The sequence below is a fragment of the Nicotiana tabacum genome, chromosome 10 (genome assembly GCF_000715075.1).
Source record: "Nicotiana tabacum cultivar K326 chromosome 10, ASM71507v2, whole genome shotgun sequence".
Classification (NCBI taxonomy): domain Eukaryota; kingdom Viridiplantae; phylum Streptophyta; class Magnoliopsida; order Solanales; family Solanaceae; genus Nicotiana; species Nicotiana tabacum.
This window is the reverse complement of record NC_134089.1, coordinates 45,654,845-45,666,182: the sequence shown is the minus strand read 5'-3', so window position 1 is coordinate 45,666,182 and position 11,338 is coordinate 45,654,845. Positions and strand designations below refer to the sequence as shown.

The window sequence follows — 11,338 nt, the reverse complement described above, 5'->3', positions numbered from 1 at the left end:
CTCAGACTTTGGCTGAAGTATGCCATCAGTAATTCGTCTTTCCCCCGGCGCCTCTCATTTTACTGCAATAACCCCTCAGATGAGCTACAGGATCCCCATGTCCGTCATACAAGTCAAACTTGGGCATCTTGAACCCGGCGGGCAGTTGGACATCGGGGAACAAACACAAATCCTTATAGGCCACACTCACCTGGTTTCCCAACTTTTGCATATTTCTCAATGATTGCTCCATACTCTTTACCTTCCTGAACATCTCCTCTTGCTCTGCATTCTTGGGTGGTTTATCAGTTTCAACATGAGGCTCAAAGTGGGGAGTGTAGGAGTAAAGATCTGGGACTTTGAATGTGGGTTCCGAGGCATAATATTGGGTATCTGGAGCTGGGAATACGGGCTCACTAGAGGATCGGTGGAGGATAGCTTGTGGAGGGGTACAAAAATAGGAGCAGATGTCGGAGCAGGGTACGAGGTTGTTTTGGCTGGTGGAGCATGAAAAGTTTGGGCCGAAGTGCCAAGGTAGTTGTGGTATGGGGTAAATCCTGGTGTGTGTTGTGGGGAAAGATCAATGGTATTAGGCATCTGGGATTAGGAGAGTGGTGGAATGGAGGCAGGGTTTTCTATGTAGTTGGTAGGGAACGAGGGTGGAGGGTGTCCCTTAATACAGGCCTGATACATTTCCGTCATTTGATGCTTCAACCTTCGGACCTCCTCTTGCAGTTCCGATTTTGACTCAACAATCTCCCTTGGTGGGTCTACAACTCCAGTGTCTGTTTCAATGCTAGCCATGACTATTTGGCGCTTTGACCTGGTGTTGTATGGATGACTTGCCAGGATGCCCACAAATTAACCACCTTCCTGATGTTAAATAAAAATAACAGAGCAAAACAACACAAAACCATCATGTTAGCGTTAGGGCATTTATCATATGATAATATCACGTTGTGTGCAATGCACTTAGCAACAATTAGCGGTTCTAAAATGGATTTGAGGGTCGCAGTGTCATATGGCATCATCCCAATTTGTTCATTTCAATCCTCACTTCTCTTTCTCTTCTAGCACCTCTTATCATTTTCTTCCCACTCTTTCTCTCTTCTTTTTTTTTCACTCTTTTCTTTTCTTTTCTCTTAGTTTTAAAAAAAATAATTTGATTGAACCCGATGTAGGTTGAGTACGTATCATGTCCCTTATGAATCAGACTAAGCGTAGTTCTGGAAAAGTGATGGAAAATAAACTAAAAATAAAATCTTTTTTGGATTTTTCATTTAAAAACTTTTCGATATTAAAATACAATGGGAATTACGATAATGAAAGACCCGACATACTAAACTACACTACGACAGACTCTGACACTACCTAAAGAACTCAGTACCTCTAGACAAGATACGAAAGTAAAAGACAACATAAGACAATCTCAAAACACCTAAATAGAATGACTCCTCAAGCTGCTCCTAAATGCGACGGTCCTGGCTGGGATGGGTCTGATGAAAATCCAGATGGCCCTGTCAATCCGGTCAAATCTAAGCTCTATATTATACCCTGCAAGGACACCTCAAAGCTGGGAATGAGAATCCTGGAATGCGCGCCTGCATCTAGAAGGTTGACTCTAGTAAGGTACTCACGGTGTTGTCCCATGTTCTCTACCAAACCTGCCAACTGTGATCTCAATGACTGAAATGTAGCTTGGACCCCGACTCTCTCTGCTGCGTGGGCCTCCTCTGCTTGAGTAAATTGATCCATCAATTCTCTAAGTAATATCCGTGAGGTGGACTCCTCGTCAAATACTACTCTAGCACGTCGGGGCAATGGCCTGCTAACCCCTCCTGAGTAGACTGTAGCCATATGAAGTACTCATAGGTATACCCAGGTGAATGCGGGTCAGCTGCTAAAGTATATCTACCCATCTTCATTGCATGTTGCCAATAGGTCTGGATGTCGACCTCCCTGTGAGTCATAGTGTCAAACTCCCTAATGAAGTTACGAGAATCATGAATGCATGGGACTTCTTGTCGTCTCCCTAACTGACGCATCACTCTAGCAGGGGTATATAGTTGAGTACACCAAAGTCCAATTAGTACCAAGAAGTCTTGCACGCGAGATCCTGCTAAGATCACGTCCAAGTCAATCCAAAGATATGACCACAAAATCTTCTCTTCAGTCAAGGATCCTAAGTAATCAACCCAAGCCTAAACTGCGAGTGGTAAGGCAAACTTATCGAACGCCATTCTATGCTCGATGCGCTTCACTCGATCTCTAAGACAACAGTCAATCACATCTTTCTCAAACATGGTGGTGGGATGTAAGTGTTCAATCATCCACAGCTGCACCAACAAGTTGCTTCCCTCAATGAACCTCTCACCTTCTCGAATCCTAGTCAAAACACGATAAATTTCTGCCAAAATTGTCGGAACCAAGGTGACCTTACTACTGTGTTTATCATGGAAAAGTGCAAAGGCTGTTGACCCCATGCGCGTGCTAATATGTCTAACCTACAAAGGAAATACCAATAGACCCAACAATGCAATAGCGAAGACCATAGGACGCATCTTCTTCCAAGAGTCATATGATATGGAAAATTCATCTACGAAAGTCTCATACCCAGTAGGACGAGCAAACCTCTCGAATAAAAAGTCCAAAGGTACCCAAGATTGATCTAGACATCCCATGTGGTTTCCAAATCCATCCCTATGATCTTAAGGAACTTTGTGCTTGAATGAACCCTTGTGTAAATCAAATCCTTGTCTAGGTATGGCAAGCGAGTTAATCCGGCTATCTCAGCTAAGGTGGGTGTCATCTTAAGATCCCCAAACTTAAATACCATCCCCTGTGGGTCCCAAAATATCAACATTTCTTCTACAAGATCGGGATGGGGGGTGATGTCCATCAATGAAATAAGAGTCCCTAATTTACCCATCAGATCATGCTGCTCAAGTAATGTGAACATGTTCCACCATTGACACTCTAGCCTTGGTAAGTGGATCCATACCTGTTGAAAGGAATAGGGCTAAATAAAGTTAGTGACTCAAGACACTGTGTGGTGTTGATATCTCCTATTGGACACACGCAAGACATGATTGGGGTTATTGTTGCAAAAATGACCTATGTGGCCAAATGAGTCTAAAAATGCAATACTCAATTAGGATGACCTCTACGACATGGAAACATCTCACGAAGACCTATACATCCCTCAACCTCTTTAGGAATCCGGTCTCCAAAACTACACTGCGGTAATGACCTCACTTTGCAAAAATGGCCGATTTGGTCAAGAGTGGCTAGACACACTAATGCGGTGGGGATGGACCTTGAAATAATATGACATCTAGTTGTGGACTCAAGATTCTAAAACATGGGTCATTGAGGTACCTTTGCAAAAAATGTCCCCATTTTGCAGGAACGATCGATGTAGCCAAAGGTGGCTAGACATGCAAGATTTGGCTACGACCCCGCAAATCCAAGAACCTAAGACTCACTAGGAAGGCTGGACCCTACATGGGTTGCCTACGTATCCTGCCCCGAAAGGCGAGAATCAGGTATGCGTAGTTCGGGAAGATCAGACATGTGAGAAAGCTTTTAAAAAATGCAACTAATTTGGAAAAACTATTTTTTTATCTTTTTGAAAAATGATGGAAAATGTAAAATCTTTTTGAATTTTCTGTTTCTCTTTTTTTTTTTTGGAAAACTATGAAAAAAAATGTGAGTGGGCCCTACTTGCTACATTTATATATTTCGCCCTCAAATACCCTTGGTCCGCCAAATGACCCTTTTACCCCTAAAGAGATGCAACATGTAGCACATAGGGATGATTAAATGTCTTTTTGGTTCATAAGCCCATTTTGACATAATTTGGATAGGCCTCCTACAACGGGACACGGTGCCTGGGACTGAACCCTGCTAGGTTTAAATGATATGATGCACATAAGCATGACCTAAAGGCTGATCTATGGTTGGGGTTCACTAGACAAGGCAATTTGGGGCAGCACGTGATCGATGTCGGCTGCTCTAGCTGTCCGCGCACTCCACGCTCCCAAGCCACCCTCCTAAAGACACGGGTGACTCACAAAAAGGTCGTGTACGCTCAAATGTACTCTGGAAGACGTGTTGCAGAAAGAAGACCCGGGGTTATGCAAATGATGACAATTTATAAAGCAGTAACACATAAAGAAAATATTGTAAACAAATAAGCAACTAGCAAATAAAATGACATAAACAAAACAAAAATCAAATAAAGCAAACAAAACACATAAGAACCTCAACCGAATATACTAAAAAGCCAACAAGATCAAGTACTAGCTCGAACATGCTAAGTACATAGGGTTTCTCCAGCAGAGTCGCCAGAGCTGCCACACCCTTTTTTTAACTTCACTAACCTTTTTAAAATAATAAAAGAGATTTGTAAAGCTCAATAGGGTTTTCAATTAAAAAGTGACAAAATTATGTTAAAAAAGAAATAACGCAGAGTCGCCACCTGACATTGGTTTCGGTGTGCCAAGTCACCGTTTGTTTAAAATGATTTTCCTTTTAAAATACTTTGGACTCCAAACTAAGTCTGCACCAAAGATTCGGGTAAGGAGGTTTATTTGACTTGGGGAGAATGTGTTAGGAATTCCCGAAGTCCCGTGAAGGTCACGGTTGCGTACTCGATCAAGTTAGCTATCAAAACACTCAAATTGAGGTAGAAATAAACACAAAAAAACACACAAGAAGCTCGAGGTCGTCCACCTAATAAAACAAAACAAAATAAAAGTAAAATAAAATATTATTCTATGCTTCCTCAAACCGCTCCGTCTTCGTCCTTCATTTACATTCACTTCGGGCATACCCAGATAAAATATATACAAAGTCTTCGTGGTATTCCTCGTATAAATTTAACTAAAGGATCGACCTCTCGCCTCTAAAGAAGCTAAAAGACGAGACCTAAATTCGCCTACCCAAGTGTCGTCGCCCTAAACATGCACACGACATATGAACATTTAAGTACTTTAAAGGGATAAAACATGAATGACTCTAGAATACTTAGTAAAATAAAAGACAGGTGAATCAAAGCTATTAAGGAGGAACCAACTAAAGATTTTCCTATCATCCAATTTCTGATAAATTAATTACGCGAACCTTCAGTTTGCCTTCTTCCTTTTTATTTTTTATATTCCAACATTTATCAAACTATACCAATAAAACACTAAGGTGATCTACTTACCTAATGATACATTATACTAAATAATATCATCAAATAATTTACTAAGATTGTGTGATTGTAACAGAATACTCTAGTAGAATAATGATATTTAAATCATAAAACACTAACTTGCAAACCTCTTTAAAATATATACTCTTAAATGCTTACCACTCATCTAAAAATAACTATGACATTGAAAATTAATTGTAACTAGCCAACCATCTTTATATCACTTTAATTCTCTAAAGCCTTATTTATTAGAAAATTAGTCACAGATTAAACCAAAAGGAATTCCAGAAACCAACTCAATCTCAAAAATACCAAAAGATGTGACTAAAAGCAGGATTATGAGCCTCATTTTACCTATTTATTATGAGGAATAAGCTATTCTAATGTTAAAAGAAAGAACTAAAATAATAACCATAAGCATCTTGTTCAATTTTAAAACAATTTCCCTAGACAATTTTCCGCACATTCCATGTTTGGGACCAGAATCACTAAGGAAAGCAAAGACCAGAACCATAAGTTAGGATAGGTTTTAACAAGAATCGATAACAAAAATGCAAAGTTAATCTCCCTAAATGGCCCTTTCAATGCTTGATTCACCATAAAACAACGAGCAAATAGAATAAGAAAAGAGATGAACCTGAATGAGGTTTCAATTAATTGCTGAAGATTGCAATTACAAGCGAAACTAATGTCAAAATTGTTGAAGCGAGAAATACCAATAAACTTCAAACCGAAACCGCTGGATTTAAACCCTGAATGGCAGCCAACAACGGTGACGAGCTTGAAAGCACTCCTCCTCAATCAAATTCCATCCTTAAAATTAAATCTCGGAATCAAAGGAAGACACAGGAATGTATTTTCGTTTTTTTGTTTTTTTTTCTTCTGAAATCTAAAATAAAGAAAAACTTGAAAATCCGAAAATGAATCTCAAAGAAAGAACCCTGGCTTTTCCTCTCTCTCAAACTAATTTTCTTCTTGAACCCCCCTCCTTCTGTCCAAAAACCTCCAAATATATACCTCACTCTCGAATTTTCTTCTTCTTTACCAAGAAAACGCGTGGGACCACAAACCAAATCCGAAAATCCCTACAATAGACGAGATAAGACAAATGGATGGAGTAAATATAGTGTAACTCGATCCTACGCACCCCATTTTTCTATTCTCGCCTGAAAGAGACAAATTAAGAAAAAGAAAAATGAAGAGAAAAATACGTGAAAATGATAAAGCTTGGTACGGAATGTGTGACGTGGAAGAAGGAGAAAAGAGAAGGGGGGACCATGAGTGAGATTGGGGTGGAGTTATAGTGGGTTTGGGTGTTGTTTAGCAGCAGTGAAGCTTAGAGATTGGTGGGGGGCGCCGCTGGTGGGATCTCTTTAGGTTTAGGGTTGTGACAAAAAAAATCTTTCTAAGGGGTAGGGAAGAAACAGGGGTCATTGGATTTAACTAGATCAAGGGCTGGGATTAATCTAAGAGGGCTAATGGGTTATGGGCTAGAAGGAAATGGGTCAGGCAAGTTGGTCTAAGGGGTGTTGGAATTGAGCGGAAGATTTGGATTAGGCTTTATGAAATTCTTGTTGAACAAAAAACAAAAAACAAAATGAAAAAAATGAAAATCCTACAAACATATTAATTAATCTTAGTTAATTAAATAAACTATTAAAAATATTTTTATTTTTTATTTTTTTATACTTTCAAATATTATATTAAAATAAAAGTTAGAAAGAGTAGATTAAAAGTCATGGTAAAGCTAAATTAATATCACTATAGAAGTGTTGATGATCTTATACTAAAATGAAAAATGTAATAAGATGAGAAATAATATAAATAAAACTATCCTTGTATTTTTGACTTTATATTCTAAAATTTAAAATAAGAGTAGATTAGAATCTAATTAGAATAATTCAAGTGAATATATGAAAATACTAAAGATACTAAACTAACTTTAAAAGTGCGCGAGTCAAAAATTACGTGCTTACAGGTTTAGACGCCAAAAAGTTCATACAAAAATCATTCTCCCTGAGTGCGATTCCAATGCACATTCCCAAGAAGTTTCGCATGCCCGATATACCCAAATATATCAACACCCTAACGAGCATATTACTTCATACACTTGCGGAATCAAAGAGAATAATTTGAATGACAATGAGATCGAATCGGTGTTGTTGAAAAAGTTTGGAGAAATGCTGTCGAAAGGCTCTATGATTTGGTACCACAACTTAGCCCCTAACTCTATTGATTCGTTTGCTATGTTAGCGGATGCCTTTGTGAAAGCGCACACCGGGGCCATAAAGGTATCCACGAGAAAATCGGACGTCTTCAAGATAAAATAGAGGAATGACGAAATGTTAAGGAATTCATATGTAGGTTCCAGATGGAGCGAATGGAGTTACCACCAGTCTCGGATGACTGGGCAGTACAAGCCTTCATGCAGAGTTTGAATGAAATGAGCTCGATTGCATCTCGACAATTAAAGCAGAACTTGATCGACTATCCAGCTGTGACTTGGTCGGATGTGCACAATCATTACCAGTCAAAAATCAGGGTCGGGGATGACCAGTTAGGAGCCCCCTCGGGTTTAGTTCATCCTAACAGATTCGCAACCAAGCCCCCAAGGGACACAGATCGGAAATCAAGATTCAATAAAGAACGGTATCAGCCATATGCCAATCGAAGGAATAGTGGCCCAAGCCGTAACACTTCTCGGAGCAATCGGAGAAACGATCAAGGTCAAAGTTCTCGGGGACTCATGAGTAAGGGCATGTTCGATAAACATATCGGCCCTGCAGAGGCTCCTCGATTATCAAAGTACAACTTCAGCGTAGATGCATCAAGGATAGTCTCAGCTATTAGGAGAATCAAAGACACCAGGTGGCCCAAGCCAATACAGACTGATCCTTCTCAAAGAAACCCGAACTTGATGTGCAAGTATCATGGCACACATGGTCATAGAACAGATGACTACAGGCAGCTAAGGGAAGAAGTGGCTCGGTTGTTCAATAAATGTAATCCACATGATCATTGACGGAGTCGATGTCCCTCAATGACTTGTGTTCAAGCACACCTATATACAGATAAAATCGGAGAGCCCAATTTTACGATCATTATGTCTTTTCGTAGCTTTACCTCGAAGGCCCGGGGGTACGGTTTGAGGTTATGACCTCGAGGGTTCTTTATGCCCGGCCTTAGGGCAGCTTAAGCCGATGGTTATCATGGACAAATGGAAAGTTCCCTAGGCACGTGGTCAAAGCTAACAACACCTGCAAGAATAGCACCAACTTGTACCAGACTGCTAAGTAGCTCTACCAGCTATATTTCTTTGTAATAAATGCACATGTACTATGTTGGGATTTTCCCTCCTATATAAAGGGGACCCTTATTATTTTTTGCACACATGACATAATATCAGATACTTGATACACCATTCAATACAAGAACATTCTCTACTGTCTAACACATTCTCTCTTGACTCTATTATTTACATTTATTGCGTTCCATTGATTGTTCTTTCATTTATTGCTCATTATTGATCATAAAGAGCCTTCATCAAAGCTCTCAAAACTGTTAGTCCTTCATCGACTGTCCACAACTTAGCACCTAGCTCGGGCTTGAGGTCCTGTATAGCTCGGCTCGAGGCCCCGATACTCAACCACTCGGTTTGCCTAAATATACCGCTTTCAAGTTCTTATCTCATTTTCTAGTCTCACACGTAGCATCTACTGCCTAACAACTAGCATAAAAATAAATCACATATTTTTAGAACCACAAAATCAAATTTAATTATAATTACCATTTTCAAGGTTAACAGTTTGGCGCCCACCGTGGAGCTAAAAATAATAGTGATTGTTTTCTTATTGTTTTACTATATAACGCAAGTTATCTTTCATGGTTTTTCTTGACCAAGAATCTTTGATTTCAGGTCAAAATATCTAACTTAGTAAACGCACATGAAAACAACGGTCTTGAGGACCATGGAGAGAATGGTGTAGTTGTTCCAGGTATTGATGTACCACCGTAAAACCCTGAGAGTGCACCAGAACCGATTCCCATAGGTACGGTCTCATGCAACGCCCAACGCATTGACGTTAGTTCCCACATTAACGGGAGTACAGGCCAAGAAAATTGGCAAAAAACTCAAAAAAATCCCATCCCGGGAAGAAAGAGAGGCAAATAGGAGAAACAGGGCGGGAAAACCTCAGCATGCCGTTCATATGATCATTGGGGGGGAACGACATTCCTAAAGGACCCGTGATAAAACGGGTAAAAGTGTCCGCTGCAACAGAAGGGTTAATCCGTCCTGCATGTCCGAAGTCATCCTTGCATTCGGCGAGGAAGATTTTGAGACCTTGACTCGACCACATAACAATGTGCTCGTAATTTCATTTCTCTTGAATAACATTCAAATTAAAGGTGTACTCGTGGATCCAGGTAGCTCAGCCAATATAATCAGGTCAAAGGTGGTAGACAACTTGGGCTGCTCGATCAGATCGTACCTACCTCCCGAGTCCTCAACGGCTTCAACATGGCCGGCGAAGCAATGAAGGGGTAGATCACCCTCCCAATCAATATGTCTGGTGCAGTCCAGAACGCCAAATTCCATGTCATCGGAGGTGACATGAGGTATAATGCATTGCTTGGTAGGCCGTGGATACATAACATGAGGGTAGTACCGTCAACTCTGCATCACATGATGAAGTTTCTGACAAAGGATGGCATAAAGACAATATATGGAGAACAACATGCGGCAAAGGAAATGTTCGCGGCTCATTGGGAGGCATCAAATTCTATGCACTCTACCTCGGAAGAACCGGGAGGAAAATAGATCGCCGAGGATGATGAAGAAGATTTCCTCGCTCCTCGAACCTTCGTTGCCCCCAAAAAGTCAGATGCAACGAAGTCGACTATTGAAGGATTAGAGCAAGCTGTTTTGAACAAATATCTCCCAGATCAGAAGGTATACTTAGGAACGAAACTAATCCCCGAACTCAGGAAAAATTCATTCAATATCTTATTAATAACATCGATTGCTTTGGTTGGTCCCATTTAGATATGACAGGAAACACACCGGAAATAACCACCCACCGACTGAGTGTCGACCCCAGATTCAAACCGTTAAAACAAAAGAGGAGACCTCAGTCGGAAGTAAAACACACATTCATCAAGGACGAGTTAACAAAAACTCCTCAAAATAAGGTCTATTAGGGAGGTAAAATATCCCGAATGGCTAGACAATGTGGTGGTGGTTCCCAAAAAGGGAAATAAGTTTAGAATGTGCATAGACTATAAGGACATAAATAAAGCATGCCCCAAGGATTCATTCCCATTGTCTAACATCGACCGCTTGATCGATGCCACGGTCGATCATGAGACCCTCACTTTTCTCGATGCCTACTCAGGGTATAATCAAATTCAGATAAACCCCGAGGATAGGGAAAAGACTTCGTTCATCATGAAGTACGGTACATATTGTTAAAATGTAATGCCCTTCGGGCTGAAAAATGTTGGAGCCACATACCATCGCCTAGTTAATAAAATATTCGAACATCAAATAGGCAAATCCATGGAAATTTATATTGATGACATGCTAGTTAAGTCCTTGCGCATAGAGGACTATTTGACTCATTTGCAGGAGACATTCGACATCATCAGAAGCTATAACATGAAACTCAATCCCGAGAAATGTGCCTTCAGAGTGGGTTCGGGCAAATTCTTAGGCTTTATGGTGTCAAATAGGGGAAACAAGATCAACCCCAATAAAATCAAGGCCATTGAATAAATCATGGTGGTAAACAATGTGAAGGCCGTGCAACGGCTGACCAGGTGGATAGCAGCCTTGGGCCGATTCATATCGAGATCATCAGACAAGAGTCATCATTTCTTCTCCTTACTAAAAAAAATAACTTTGAATGGACTCTGGAATGCCAATGTGCTTTAGAGGAGTTGAAACGATATCTGCCTAGCCCACCTTTACACCACACCCCAAATGAGGATGAGATGTTGTTTTTATACCTAGCCATATCCGAGATAGCGGTAAGTGGGGTCCTAGTCCGAGAAGAGCAAGGTACGCAATTCCCTGTTTATTATGTAAGTCAGACCCTGGGAGATACCAAAACCAAGTATCCGCACCTAGAAAAATTGAAACCTTACTTTCAATGTCATCACATT

The 11,338-nt window shown here is 40.4% G+C and overlaps 1 long non-coding RNA gene across 1 annotated transcript; it reads right to left on the bottom strand.

Annotated features, from left to right (window-relative positions):
* Positions 1–1,229: 1,229 nt before the first annotated feature.
* On the bottom strand, positions 1,230–6,675 carry LOC107819014 (uncharacterized). The gene is made up of 2 exons (XR_001655582.2): positions 5,814–6,675; positions 1,230–2,980 (listed from the first exon to the last, which is right to left on the bottom strand). It is a non-coding gene; the product is annotated as an uncharacterized LOC107819014 (long non-coding RNA).
* Positions 6,676–11,338: the final 4,663 nt, after the last annotated feature.